General features: G+C 38.3%; 1 protein-coding gene across 1 annotated transcript in view; it reads left to right on the top strand.

Annotated features, from left to right (window-relative positions):
• Positions 1 to 7,215: 7,215 nt before the first annotated feature.
• Positions 7,216 to 14,823, top strand: part of sh3bp2 (SH3-domain binding protein 2) — a 29,486-nt gene continuing 21,878 nt past the window's right edge. Inside the window, exon 1 of the mRNA XM_013908907.1 lies at positions 7,216 to 7,322. The gene's annotated coding sequence lies outside the window, so the exon portion shown is untranslated. The remainder of the gene's footprint in view (positions 7,323 to 14,823) is intronic.

The following is a 14,823-nucleotide window of genomic DNA, read 5'->3' as shown; positions in this document are numbered from 1 at the left end:
ACAAATAATAATCGGCCATGCTGTGACTAACTTCTATGCCCTCTATGTAGATGCTAATGTTCTAGATTCTAAGATGTGAGCACATTCTTTGCTGTAAAGAGTGTGCTTCTTCACTACTGTACTACTGTACACTGTTGACATTTTGAATGGTTATTTACAGAATTTTGAGGTTGAGAACCTCCAAACATGAATAAAACTTCGTACAAAGCAATAAAAATAAATGTTTCACATCCTTCTGCAGACAAAACAAAAGAAGACGGTCTGTAGAATAGCTGTGTTCCCATCATTTGTTAAACAATGAGAAACAGTTTCTGTACACATCCTTCCTCCCACCTGCACTGTCTCCACACACCGCCCACCTCTCTGCATACCTGCCACATGTTTGCACATACACCTACGTTTGTCTTAAATCTGTCTCCCCTTCTGGTCCTTTCTTCAGAAAAAAAAACTGCAACATGCAAATTACTCATTGCATGGTAACTCCCACACAGAGTTTTTAAGGAGTATTTACAAGTGTCAATATATTTGCATTTTGTTTTTCATCACCATGCTAGCTGCAGTGCCTCCACAACTCCCCCAACAGGAAGTGGTGGTGCAAACTGCCCTTATTTACAATGATTGAAAATTTTATGAGCAGCCATTAAACACATGGTCGAACAATTGAAGGAACTGTGAGTTTAGACATGGCTCAAGTGTTCTCACAAGTGTTCATTGTGTAAGCCTTGGCAATACCAGGACCCTGCAGCTGAAGCAGTTCAATAGGGCTTTATCATCATTCATTTTCCGGTCTTCTGTAAAAACTATTATTCTATTACGTAATGCAAAATGAAGGAAACTACACATCTATACCAAGAGATAATGTGAGGAATGAAAAAACTCATGGATTAAAGCTCTGCTCACACTGACTTTCCAACATATTTTTGTATTGTACAGAGTGGGCTGTATTTCAAATTGGACTGTACGTTATTGTCACTTGACTCACTTGTTTCAGATCAGGCTTCAGATTCATGGTGGGGGAAAAAGCTCCAGAGGGAACTGTCCCAAAACTGCAGATTCAGAATTAAGCAACTTCTGTCACATTTCCATTTTGATTTTCAGTTCAGATCAGTGGAGACTGTTACCATATTTTTCGCAACATAAGGCGCACCGGATTATAAGGCGCATTAAGCGAAACAAAATCAGATCAAACTTTACTCAACTCATTCTTCTTGCTTCCTCCATTTCCGTAACATTGATTCATTAATGTTGAATTCTCTCGCAGCTGTTCCATTTCCGTGTAGTTGCAGTATATTAATGACTAACCTCGTATTGTGGATGGATTATCTCAGTTGTTCCCCTGACTGAAGTTTGGTTCTTTTAAATGCAATTTTCTTTTTGTTGGCTCTTTGAGACCCTTCTGGTGTCTCATCTTTGGCTTTTTCTCTCTTTTTAAAGGAGTTCTCCGGTGACATTTGTTTTGGGGTCATTTTTGCATGGGTTCACTTACAGACTTACTGATGCATGGGGAAAAACTGCAGAAGTGAGGTGTGGGCAGAAGTGGCATTTTTTGAAAAATAAAATACTTTTTCAACGACATGTATTCTTTGTATGCAGCTCAGTACGGAATGAAGGAAGTCCAGTCCTCTGCCCATCGGTTGGGCACCTATGCTCTACAGTCTCTCTTCTGATTCTGATTCTCCAACTTTGAAACTCGAATGCAACAATTGAGCCCCTTCCTCTTTGCTGCTCACATAAAGAATGCCTTGAAGTCACCGATAAGTTTAGACTTAAAGTTTTTTGAAGTGATACTTCAGGGCTTTGGACATCACACACATCACTGATGATTGCCCGCAATTTCAGTTTATTTAGTATAATATACAAAACCTGTGTGTTTTGTTTTTTCTTTATTTCTTTCTTTGGCTGCCAAAGGTTACACCTTTGGATGATCTGTGACTTCTACATCATCGAATACTAAGCGACCAAACTTGACACTCAGGTAGCCCCGATAGTGTAGAAAGGGTTAAGCATTTAACCAAGCGGCCACATTAAAAAAATTGGGACTGCTGTGAAAGGTAATTAGCTTATAAATGCTAATTATTTTAATATTGAGCAGATCTGAGTTCAGCTTATTGGTGTGACACATTTTTAGCGTTTTGAATCTAAACAAACACCCTTTAAAAGCACTGTATCATTTCAATTTCATGACAGTTACATCTCATAACACCTCACCTTTATATTTGCAAAACTGGAATTATACATGCCTAGCAACCACCTACCGATGGACTACAATGGCTCACTTTTAACATTTAAACATCTACCACCACCACCAATCCCCCATCACCATTTTTTACTGCTTTTTCAGTTCAATTAAGTATCAACTTGGCAGGGTAAAAAAATTGTATGTGCTAGTTTACTACACAAGCACTTAACAATATTACACTTGAATGTCAAAGTCAAAATCCCCAAAACATTTTTCCCACCACTTGCAGATTGTGGAAAGGAGGCTGGACAAGGTTCAACGGCCACCAATGAAACCCAATAGATGCTGAAAGTAATAAAAAAATAGATTATTATTTAGAACGCACAATTGTTGTTTTAATTTGAATAAAAGTCTTTTAACGATTTAATAAACTGTTGAACTTCAAGACTAATGTGTAATTGGCTGTGCCTCTGTTGTTCTCATTCTAACAACCATAATATAAAAAGTGTTATCTGTTAGTAATTTTGATTCAGTTCTATTGATTCATATCAAAGAACAGATGTTTTCACAGCTGTTTAACAGTTACCTTTGTGTTTAACACGGGGGACTCTAACTAACAACACAGCACCACAATAGATAACGTCTGCATATTTGGAATTTCCCAGAGAGGCAAAAGTAGGCACGCTATCTGACTTTCCCATCAAGGCACCACCACATCAGTCTGAGCTTTCCCCCAGTGACAGGGGAAACAAAATAAAAGTGAGAGTTTTGTGGGTACTCACCCTGTAAGGTTCATACTGGCAGATATCATTGCTGAGTGGTAGGATCATTCAAGTGGTTGCAAATTCATGCAGTGCATCTGCTCTGAGACCCTGTTTTTGAAGTGGAGGAGCTAAAGAGTTAAGGCTTGATATTGTCCCACAAAGGCAAAAAACAGAAACCAATCTGTTATCGGCATAAGAACAAACGTCGTCAAACTACTGAGATTTTGAGATGTTTAAGAATAGATATTTGGGATACACTATGCCCTTAGTTTGGGATCTTTTAATTGCTCAAACATTTTTGAAACTGCACCTGCGGTTGCACTACTGTATGGGCGTGGATACTTTTCTGTTAAACCATGCAGCAAGAGAAAGTTTTTAACCTACCAGATCACTTGTCTGATTTACAGATCCAAACATAAATCTCCCTTTTAGCTTCACTGTTGTTTCATTTGTGTGCACAACCATGTGCAAAATGCCAGAAGGGGATTAGCCTAAATAGTTTTTCCTCGGGTCACCTTTAAAAAAAGGACATATTTAGTTTCAACCTGTTTATTTAAATAGTACATGTTGTGTGCTTGGTTTCTGCAGCTTGGTATTAGAGCAGATATTCATTTTCTTTTGCCAAAACACCCCCCATTATTTTCAAATCAGCACCAGGCTCTGCAAATGCTACAGGAAGATGAACTGCGGTGGAGCTCTTGTTCTGTTTTCAGTCTGATTACCCCCTGTGCACTAAAGAAGACGAGCCAAATATGCCCTTCCTGTCAAATGCACATTTAAAGCAACAGTCATCATATCCAGAAGTCCAGCAGAATCATCATATTATTTTAAAATTGTTTGTGGGGACTTTTGGGAAACATGGTTAGAGAGTATTCATTTTTAATAATCTGAATAGACTGGCCTGTTAAATAGCTATGAAACAAAGCTACATTTTGCGGGTAAATTTTCCATTGTGAGCTCTGAAGCCCCACAAAGCAGTGATTTGACTCACTGACAGGTCTTTCGATGTGTAAGGGCAGTTTATGTAATTATAGAAATTTCTGGTACATTAACTAGGCTACCTGTCTTTATATTAAGTTACATTTTATACAGATAGTTAAAGAGATCACAGGAGAAATGGGAAATGTCCATGCCAACACTTATGATACAATCATTGTTACTGCAGTTTGAATTTAAACAAATAAATAGAATAAAATAATAAACTTATGTATGAAAAATATGTTTGCCTGGAGTAAGCAGATCAAAGTTTTAGTTACATTAAAATACACCGCTGGTTGCCATGGAGCTCTAACATTTAAACATTCACCAAAACTGTGTCACAGAGAGGAAGGAAAGAGAAGAGTCATAGCACAGCTGCACGGGGTCAGCCAGCTGTTGCTGGTTCGTGTAATATTTATGAACAGAGTAAAGCATTACACTGATAAACATTACCACACAGATCATATCCCAACACAACAACCACACCCATGACTGGAGGTCACCACCAGCCACAGAACTAGAAAGAGTGTGTGGGCAGGTGATTCTGGGTATTTCAGAAGTGTGGGTTTAGGCTCAGGGTTGGGCCATGTAATCATATATAAGGAAAAATGTAAAAAATAAAATAAAATAATGCAATTTAATTTGAAGTTTTAAGATGATGTTATTTTCTCACCCTTTTTAATCCTGAACCTGTCCTTCATCATAATTTCCAAGGAAGTAACTTGCATGAAACTGTGGCTCTCAGCAGACAGACATAAAGCTGTTAACGAGAACCGACCTGAACAAGATCAAAATGAATTTATGAAAACACAAAAACAGAAATATTTCATTTTAGGCTCATGTGATGATTACAGCTGATTAAAGGTTTGGCTGGGCTGCAGAAGATTTACTAATAACTAATAACTAAAGGCACGGTGGTTTGCAAGCAGAGGGAGTGGACACTCAGTGCATCATAACTAAGGGTAGCTGACTCAGGCTTAATATGCTTTATCAAAAAGGAAAGCTTTTAAATGAATTACTTTGTCACTGTGCTGTAAGTGATAAAGTCACACCATCTGCTTCAAACAGGCTTAGCCTTAGTAAAGTGACATAAAGACAACTTTAATGTCTCTAAACACGGAACAAATGACAGGCCCATTAATCACTGTTGACAAAATCAATGCGTCACAGTACCAAACAAGCACACTCATATATAGAACTGCTCATTCAATAATTGTTTCCAGTGTTCCAGCTTATATATATCGCACACACGTATTACTTTATGAGTGCATAGTTTCACATATAGCTGAACAAAATCAATCCTTTAAAAAACACACACACAAACTTCAATTTTCAATTTTCAAGTTTCACTTCATAAGGATAATATGTTCTATACGAAGACTTTGGTTCAGGGATTTGAATCTCTACAAGAACCTAATCCCAGTAATTGAATTCCTTGGAATTAATATTCTGCTTGTCTTTTATATTTATACTTGTGCTACAACCAGCTGATTTCAGTTTGTGTGCCAGAGGAGGAAATAGTGGTGCAGTCTACAGTGATTAGAATTTTAACAGGAACCAGGAAGAGAGAGCAAATCACTCCAATTCTCAGCTCCCTGCATACGATTGAAATATAAATATAGTGAAATATAGATTTGGATTTAAAGTATTTTTGATTGTTTATTAATCAATAAACGTCTGACTATAAATTATTTGTATGAAATGGTGAAATATCTGTGATGTTGAGTAGATACAAGCCCAGTATGTCTCTAAAGTCTGCAAGATCTGGTCATCCACTGTAGCAGTGCACAGACCTGAAACTAAACAGGGTGAAAAGGCATTTAGCCGCTGTGCTACCCATAGATGGAACCAACAACCCACTGAGGCCAGATAATCTCCAACACTACCTATTTATAAAAGAAGCCAAAACAGCTTTTTTCATGATTGTATTTAAGCACTGGTTTATTGTTGTTGTTTCTGGTATTATTTCTGGCAGGTTTTCTTCTTTTACTCTTATCTTTTTGATTTTAGATTTTACTTGTAATGTGCTATATGAATAAGCCTGCCTTGCTTTGCCTATAATAATACTGTAGTGAGAGTCATGTTTGCAGAGAACATCAGTAGCACAGCTGGTCATAGTTGTTCTCATTTAGCAGTTTGAGCAAATGAATCTAAAGACTGAAAAGGCTTACAAAATAATGGGAGTGTCCTCCTGCAGTGTGTCTGTGACCTCTTCTCGAAATCAGCTGTTCAGAGCAGAGTAAGGACAGCAGTGGACGAAAGTAGCAGGTGTACGTCAGAAGGAAAATATGTCTTCTTTCTCGTCAGTGCCCCTTTAGCTGGTCATGATATCTTATACTAACAACCTGTCCAAAAGGTCTGTGATTCATGTGTGATGACCGAAAGTAGGATATTTTATTTGTTTATAAGTTGCTTAGCCCCCACGACCCTGAAAAGCATAAGCTGAAGCGAATGGATGGATGGATGGATGGATGTTGCTTAGCACTGATTAGTAGTTTTCTTTATTAGTGTGCTGGACATATACAGTCTATAGATCCTATACATGCTAAGTGCTAACTAAGCTAGCTAGAGTTTCCTCTCCAATCTGTTGTCCAAATATAGTCACTTTTGCTGCTAAAAAAAAACAAAATAGCACGGCGTAATGATCAATTGACTTCAAAAGGCCACACACATGAATGATGTCACATTGGCCTATGAATCATCTTTTTTACATGTTGTCCAGAGGCTGTGTAGCAGATTTATAATAGCAGGGTAAGAATAATTACACAGCTTCAACATGATCCTAACATGATCCTAAGATATGATATATGATAAACACTCTGTGGATTTTAGGCTCCTGAAAACTCCAAATTGAATTTTTTAGTTAGCACACTGAAAGCTATATGAACAGCAGCAGGCTGCAGGTTGGTGTTTGTTTGTGACATAATTAGTGACCAGAGGAAGGAGTGGTCCATCTGCGCTGTAAAGGGGAAGTTAGTTGTGTAGTTCATGCAGCAGTCATACAACCAATGAAAGTTGATACACGAGTATGTCTACACTAGTGTAAGGACGTAGTTAGCTGTTTGTAAAGATTCAAACAACTCAAACCTTTAAGTCCAAAGAAGAGTTAATCATGGTCACACCATAATCGTGGAAAGGAGCAGGGTTCAATAGTTTCTGCTGGTAAGTATACCCGCTCTGGTTGTTTTTTTTAATGCTGGCCTTGTATGTCTGCTTGTCTGTGTTGAATGAGTGCTGCATCTTGTGGTTTAAGGGAGGGTGTTATGACACTTTGTACAGCAGCTTTAAAAAAGGCAGGCCAGGAAGTGAACTGGGCTGAAGTGGAGCTCTGCAAGGCTCAAACCACACTGATGACACAGAGACAGACGAAGGAGCTACACAGCTGACGCGGCAATCCATGGGTAAGTTTCATGAAATATTTCAACAGTTTATCCAAAATGTGTGCAGTATGGGATGTTTTGGCTATTCAAGGTATATGCTAAGGGAAGGCTGCGAGGCTATCAGTTCTCTTGAATCAGAATGAGATAGCATCCCACATGCAAGTGCTCAGATAGCTTTCACTAGTTTGTGAGTTCTTATATGTGTTTGTAATTTGGTTTTGAAGGATTCAATCACCGAACCAGAGAGAAAAGATCTATACACATAAAGCATGCAGTGAACTGTGAGGCTTCACATGAGGCTTACAGAGAATTTCTACCTTGGCATGTCTTTTAAATTGTTGGACAATTTTCTGTTGCTCAGATTAACAATTTAATGACTAATGACTGAAATTTTTGTTTCAAGGTTGGTCTCAGTGCCGATAGCCTCCATATAACCCAGACAATCCTGGTACTATACACTTACACAGAGAGAGGAGATATTTTTGACCACCATATTTGACCAGCGGCAGAAAAAATCATATTAGTCAATCCTTCCAAACACCTGACACCACTTCATAAGCAGGAATTCATCACTGATAGCCTATAACAGTGGAATAACTAAGTCTGACTTTGACAAGGTCACAGGAATTTAGGCCTTACTAGGTACTATTTTTAGGTTTGTATTCAGCCGCTGTTTCCTTTCTGTTTCACCTGTGCTTTGGTTAGGGCTAGGCACCAAAGTCCCACCCCACGTTAAGGTCCTGATGTCATAGTGTGTTGGTAGTCCAAAGGAAGTACCACAGACAGGATAAAAGATGGACGTAGCTACTGTGACATGACCCATTGAGGTCTGAGGTCCAGTTTTTGATAGCTTCCATTGTGGCTATCTTGGTGTTTTGCCGGTGATATGACCAGTGAGGGGCGGATCAGAAGTTGAAATTGCATGCTCATTGGCTAACAGCTTGTCAATCATTAGTCATTAGACAGCATACTCTGAATATTCCTTCTTTTGTAAAAGTTATCATTTATAAAATAAACAGTATATTTTACTAGTAATGTAGGTAGATACTTTCATCTCCCCTCCTGTATTTTCTAAGGGCTCACTGTATTTTCTTTGGTGCAACCCTCCTTTTTATCCAGCCTTGGAAGTAGCGCTAGGAGTACACTGCCTTTTGACCCCTTGAAACTGTGTTTGCCTCTTGTGTGGCACTTCTTGTGCCTTAAACTGTGGATCTTTGGTGTGTTAGGCAAATGTGTTAACTACTACAACTGAGGCTAAAAACGGAAAGTGCTTCCAGAGGTCAAACCTAAGGGTCGATTTTGCATTGACTTCTATAGGGACAAAGTCTTTTTGCAACCACGCGTGTGGCTGCAAAAGCTGGTGATTAAAAAGAATGGCACTTCCACAATGGCTTCATTTCAAAGCTACATTAATCTTTTATACTGTCTGTCGATGCTGTTAAGAGCTTTGTTGTTGTCTGCTGTCACTAGGTGCCAGTATCAAAAATATATGGAACAGCTGTTTTTTATGGGCTACACATGTTCATATTTGGGCTATGGTTTGTCTTTTAGCAAAGCCTCTGACACAAAGAAGTTAAAATATTCAAAGAAATTCTTATAGTGAAGTGAAACTAAGTGTTCAAAAAAGCCGAAATTCCACTGTATCTACTGTTTGTGATTCATTTTCAGCTCATCCAGCCATAGACATTATGAGCTCAGTCCCTGGCAATGCGTCTGTTGTCTGTCCATCCACAAGGTTGCAAAATGTAACCAGTGTTTCCTCCTAAAACATTGGTCAGAAATTAATTAAACTTAAGTCCTTTTCCATTGGTACCTACTCAGCTTTGTTCAACGCGACAGGAGGACGTACAACTCCCCTCGACTTGTTTTCTGTTACAGTTGAGGGCCACCTAATGCGCATGAGGTCGTTACAGCAATGCGGCCTACCGTCTCATGACGTAATTAGTATGCAGCATGAATGGCACAACAAAGGTGGACGGCGAGGTAACGATTATACCTTCTTCTTGGTCTGTGGCTTATTGCCAGACTCAGGGATCACTGACTTGTTTTTTGTTGCCATTTCCCTCATTGCTGCGTTCAAAAATGGTGATTTTGATTTTCGGGAAGGAGATGCACTGATGACTCATCAAGTGATGCCACTGACCAGCCAATCATGGCATGCAGTCTGATGCCTTGGATCGCTTGGATCCCTGGCAGAGTAGGCACTAAAAAAGTACTTGGTACCAGATACTATGACCTAACAGAAAACCACAGAGATGATGAGCCGATCCGAATAGGTACTAATGGAAAATGGGATTTACACTCGGTGATAACCTAATAAGGCTTCACCCAACTTCCATTCAAGGTCAAGATCACGTTTGTTGCTTAGCCTATCTATGATGGGGGAGTTTTGGTTTTTTTTGTATTTCTTCCTCTAAATGTCAAACTCTACTGTTGTTCCCTTTCCTCTTCAAGATAACTTTTCAATGAGTCAGTATTTTAACCCTAACCCTAACTGCTGCTTGGTCTTTTTGGCTCTATGTATCTCTGAATAGAGCTACATAAATAAACATCAACGCAACACCAGAAATTCAAGGTAAATGCATGCATGTATTCTCACTATACTTAAATTTAGTCTATAGGTCAAAATTGTGAAGGTGGTGAGTTTCTATACACATACAAGCATGCAGCAAAGTGTGAGGCTTCACATCTTGCAGAGAATTTCTACCGTGGTATGTCTTTTAAATTGTACAATTTTCTGTTGCCCAAATTAACAATTCACTGACTAATGACTGAAGTTTTTGTTTCAAGGTTGGTTTCATATGTCTGTAGGTCATAATTGTGAAGGTGGGATGTCTCTATTTATCCCATAAACAAGGTCACTTTTGGAGCTTAGATCAGTTACAAAGTATCTGGTTCTTTGACAACAGTTGAAGATCTGAAATTTTCAAGGCAGAAGTTACACTAAAAAAAAAATTATGAATTATATTTTGTGTATTGTGTTGTTTAACTTGGAGCAGTCATAGTTAACAAATAGAGGAACAAGGTATTTTAAGATTTGTGCTTCAGACTGTTGACTACGCTGTTCTAATAGCCCCCAAGAGCCATGATTCTTATAGTATTTAGAGATCAAAAGTCCAGAAATACTTGTAGTATAAAGACTTTTTAATGTATTCATACCAACTGTATGAAAGATAGCTAGTTAGCTCAACAACTGCTTTATATTTTTCATTTATAGGTGCTATGATAAAGACATTCCTTTCTGTAGTCTTGCTAAAGACATAATTTCTTATGAAAACAAGCAACATAGAGGCTCGATTAGTTCCATAGTTCCACAGAGGCACATTGATACACTTTCTGTAATAATTGAACTCGTGTGGCTCTGAACAGTGCTAAATCTTGAATGACATACAGTTCAATAACAGCCCCGAAACACTTCCTTTTTTGGTGCTAACATACTATATTGTATTGTCATATTGCTCATGATTACGTCTCGGCATTTAGCCTCAAAAATCACTAATCTAGCAGCTAACTTTAGCCTCCAGTAGAGTATTTTAACATGCTGCCATGCATTTCATTTCATTTATTTATTTATTTCACACTTGGTACAACAGATCAAACAAACCAACCACACTTTCTATCAAAAAGCACTACAACCATATGTGAAAAGGAGCAGGAAGAAGAAAATATTCTTATTACATGCATGCACTGCATGTAAAAGCAATCCATCTTCTTCGGTCCAAACAGACTGTTTCCGTGCTTTCCACCAAAACCTGTTCAAACTGATAATAAATACAAATGTTGGTGAAGTTTTACTTGTTCTAACTTAAAATACAGGAACATGCACGTAGCCGTGTGAAGTAATTTGACACAGACTCTTGATTTAACTTTGTGCAGCCTTTATGCAGCCTGTACCAAAAATAAAAACTCTACGTGCTAATGTGTAGCATCTGCTTACACAAATTACAGTAAGACAGAAGTGCTTTAGCCCAGAATCATATTATTAATATTCTGTAGCCATTTCCCTTACAGAACAGAAAACATCCTCATAAGCGTTTCTGCAATGACTCATATTTCCCAGTCCTACTGAGATGTAACTAAAGCTGCATGTTTGATCCATCATTTACTCTCCTGTTAATATTAAGTCAGTTTCCTGTTTACTCCCATGTCTGTTTGAAGCCATGCTAACTGTGCGGGTGGTAGTGCCACAGTGGGGTTAAAGCAAAGCGTGGTTCAGTTTTTAAGTCTTTTCTGAGTTTTTATAGAATAGTCTGGGTTAGAAAATGTTATAAAATGTCTTTACGCTTTGAATGACAGTGTTTGAAGTGCTGCTTTATGTGGAGGCATGTAAAACCACAGTCTAGCCATGTCTGACTTAAAATAATAGAATATTTTCTTAAGATTCTTTCTAACAAGAATGTTTCTATCGATTAATTTGTTTATTGCTACAGTTAATCTGCTGCATAACCTTCAAAAAGGATCAGATTTTTGTCCATCTTTTTTGCTCTTCAGGGCTGTTTCTGCAGCAGTGGTATTCTGGCACTGAACATACATATTTCATCATAGGTTTTGCAGACCAAGTCAGTCAGTCTGTCACCTTTAGCTCGTCCTTCTGTGTTTAACTGGATCTACTGGGTCATAAACTGTAGTTACAAGATATGAATCAGAGGGAGTTTGAGCTTTAGCAGCAGAGCTTTGTAAATGTGTGATATCTGTGATAAAGGGCAATGCACTATGGTACACGTAGTTTAACCACCGCTGTTGTCTCTATAGTCAAACTCAAGCGACAGTGCAGTACGTTTACAGTCAGAAGATGTTTTTCATTATATGTCCATCATTATCTACAATGCAGCACTACATCCATTTTCCACTGAGTTTTTTAACATGACATAGTTCAGTCTATTTCTCTTAAAAAAATTTATTTATTCTTTTTTTCAGAGGGGTTGGCGCATTAGCGTGGCTAATATAATTGTTGAATGTAAATATATGTATATTTTAAACATTATAGACTTTGATTTTATTGTAATTTTCCAATTATTATTCAGTGTATTGGAATTTAGCACAGTGACCCATGACTTACAGCTCTAGGATCCCTGAGTCACACTTAAGGCCCCAAAGTGATGATGGAAATAGCTCAAGTTCCAGAAATCTTGAAAACCATATTTGTAAACCATAGATCATGTTGGAATATCTGTCATAGATGAGGAAACATATATGTATGGTAAACACCAATAGAGACATTGAAAAAAAATGATAGCGTGGCCACACTTGTCCAGTTGCGAAACCACTTGGTCGCTTGACAGTTAACATATTATTTAAGAATATAACAGATATATTTTCTTTTAGCTTTCCCTTTACAGTTAAATTTACACAGCACAGTAAATGGGCTTACATATCCTTTCCATATGTACTAGATAAGGCAGAATAAGGTTAGGAATAGGTAACTGGCTAACCAGGTTAGCAGAGGATTCCTTTTTTGTAGTTTTGGCTGAGAAGTTTTGTAGTTTTGGCATGACAAGAACTGGTTCTAATCACCTTTCTGAACCACTGGTGACATCATCAGTACTTTACACTGGTATCAAGTATAGGTCACTAGTCATTGTCTGACTCAGATACAGTAAAAGCAGCAGCCATCCTCAAGTTTCATTGGTTGTTTTCCTTTGTGAGTTTTGCTTTGACCCATTTCAGTTGTGTTTTTTGCTGTCAAGCAAAGCCCTCGTGGTTTCAGACTCAGTGCAACAGGGACCAGCAGTCCCCACTTGCACGAATATAAAATGTCACCACATGCCTTTCACAGTGAGCAACAGTACTGCTACAGCCTTGCAAGTCATTCTGTTTGGCTCATACCGTACAGTGAGTTTGGTCAGCTGTTACATGCTGCTGCAGGTTGTGTGGTTAACCTGCATGCTTGGTACATCAGTGAAGGTCTGAAACTAATGCAGCAAAAAAATCCTGTCACTTTTTCCATCTTCATTTTTATTTATTGCTCGTATTCTAGTTAAACCAGTATCTTCCTATAAAGGTGTGCATAGGGCACTGGTCATAAATTGCTTATAGCAAATTTAATGCCTAAATTTAATGCTTAGCTAACTTCCTGGAAAAGGGAAACAACTGGCAGGTCAGCGCTCGATATTTTGACTTGATTTTTATTTAAATAAAGTGGAAGAACTGGTGATGAGGCATTTTGAGCATGCTGGTATGTACCACATCAGAGTATTTCTTCTGAATGTTCTTCCTCAGATGCTTTGGGGCACTACATCAGTAGTCCGTGTTTCACAGTGTTCCCCCTTTTAGGGTAAAAACCAAATCCCCTGGCATGCAGCCTTCTAACTGTGGCCTCTTTAACTGAAAACTCCTGAAATCTGAAAACCCTTAATGCATAAAACGTTGGTGTCAGTATAAAACATGAATTGTGGTCTGTGGCAAAATCACAGCACGGTCAGCATAAGTGGTATGAAAAGAACTTTTAGGAAGAGATCTGAAAATAGCAGCTGCACTTAACCAGAGGTACAAACTAAATTGGCTGAGGCTTTATTGACATATGAGGAAGGAACAGAATAAGGAACACTTACATCATACATCAGATCTTGCTGATCCTCTTTGAGTTGAAAATCTTTATTGATATACACTGTGTATTTTTTTTCTAGACAAACATGGTAACAAGGTTGGAAACCAACATCAGCAGATATTCGATTTTCACTGCTTGAGATACATTGCCAGAAGAATAAAAAAGGAACAATAACAAAAAATTTCAGATGTTATTTGTGATATTGACATGGAAATGTTAATATCACGTGATACAAGAGTGCTCAGCCATTGAAACCCAGACCATAAAGGTCCCAGTGCACAGTTTTTGTGCTGATTTTAATCTCAGGGAGGCTTAAAGCTCAAAGCAGTTACTGGGTCAGCAGAGCGTTGGTGACATTTACACATTTAAGAGGCCCTGCTCTGTAATTTTACATGGCCTGTCACTAATGTTTGCATAGGCCGACTGAATGGCTAGATGCTGGATTGCTGTGGCAATGAGACTGAAAACACCTGAATTCAAAGATTAAGAGGTTTGGTGTACATACTTTCATATTCAGTGTAATTCGTCCTTTCGTTTCAAGTTTAATATTTTGTTTTTCACTATAAAGCAACAGCACTGTCACTGCAATTTGTCCACTCTGTTCATTGAGGAGGAGAGCTATGCAGATTACACAAATACAAGGAAATACATGTTTTTACACCTGAAATGGCACTTTCAGCATTAAGTAGCACCTTAAGTGTCCATTTCACAGAAGGCCTTTTCTAACGTTACGTTCAAAGAAGTGGTGCAGACATCACACCTCAAAGCTGCCAACCAGCACACGACTGTACAGTACAGTCCCCTTGGTTAAACTTCAGCAGCAACATGAAAGCTGTTTTGTACCAAATATGTTCACACTTTAGATGATCTGGGTATACATAAACAATTTCTTGCTCATTTATACCCCTGCATGTACTAACAACTGTCTCTGGATTAGACTTACAGTGAAAAAGGAAGTTCTGAAGCATATATATA

Source organism: Pundamilia nyererei, unplaced genomic scaffold (genome assembly GCF_000239375.1).
Source record: "Pundamilia nyererei isolate P.nyererei 1_Seehausen unplaced genomic scaffold, PunNye1.0 scaffold00016, whole genome shotgun sequence".
Classification (NCBI taxonomy): Eukaryota; Metazoa; Chordata; class Actinopteri; order Cichliformes; family Cichlidae; genus Pundamilia; species Pundamilia nyererei.
The sequence above is the reverse complement of the archived record's forward strand: the minus strand, read 5'-3'. Positions and strand labels throughout refer to the sequence as shown.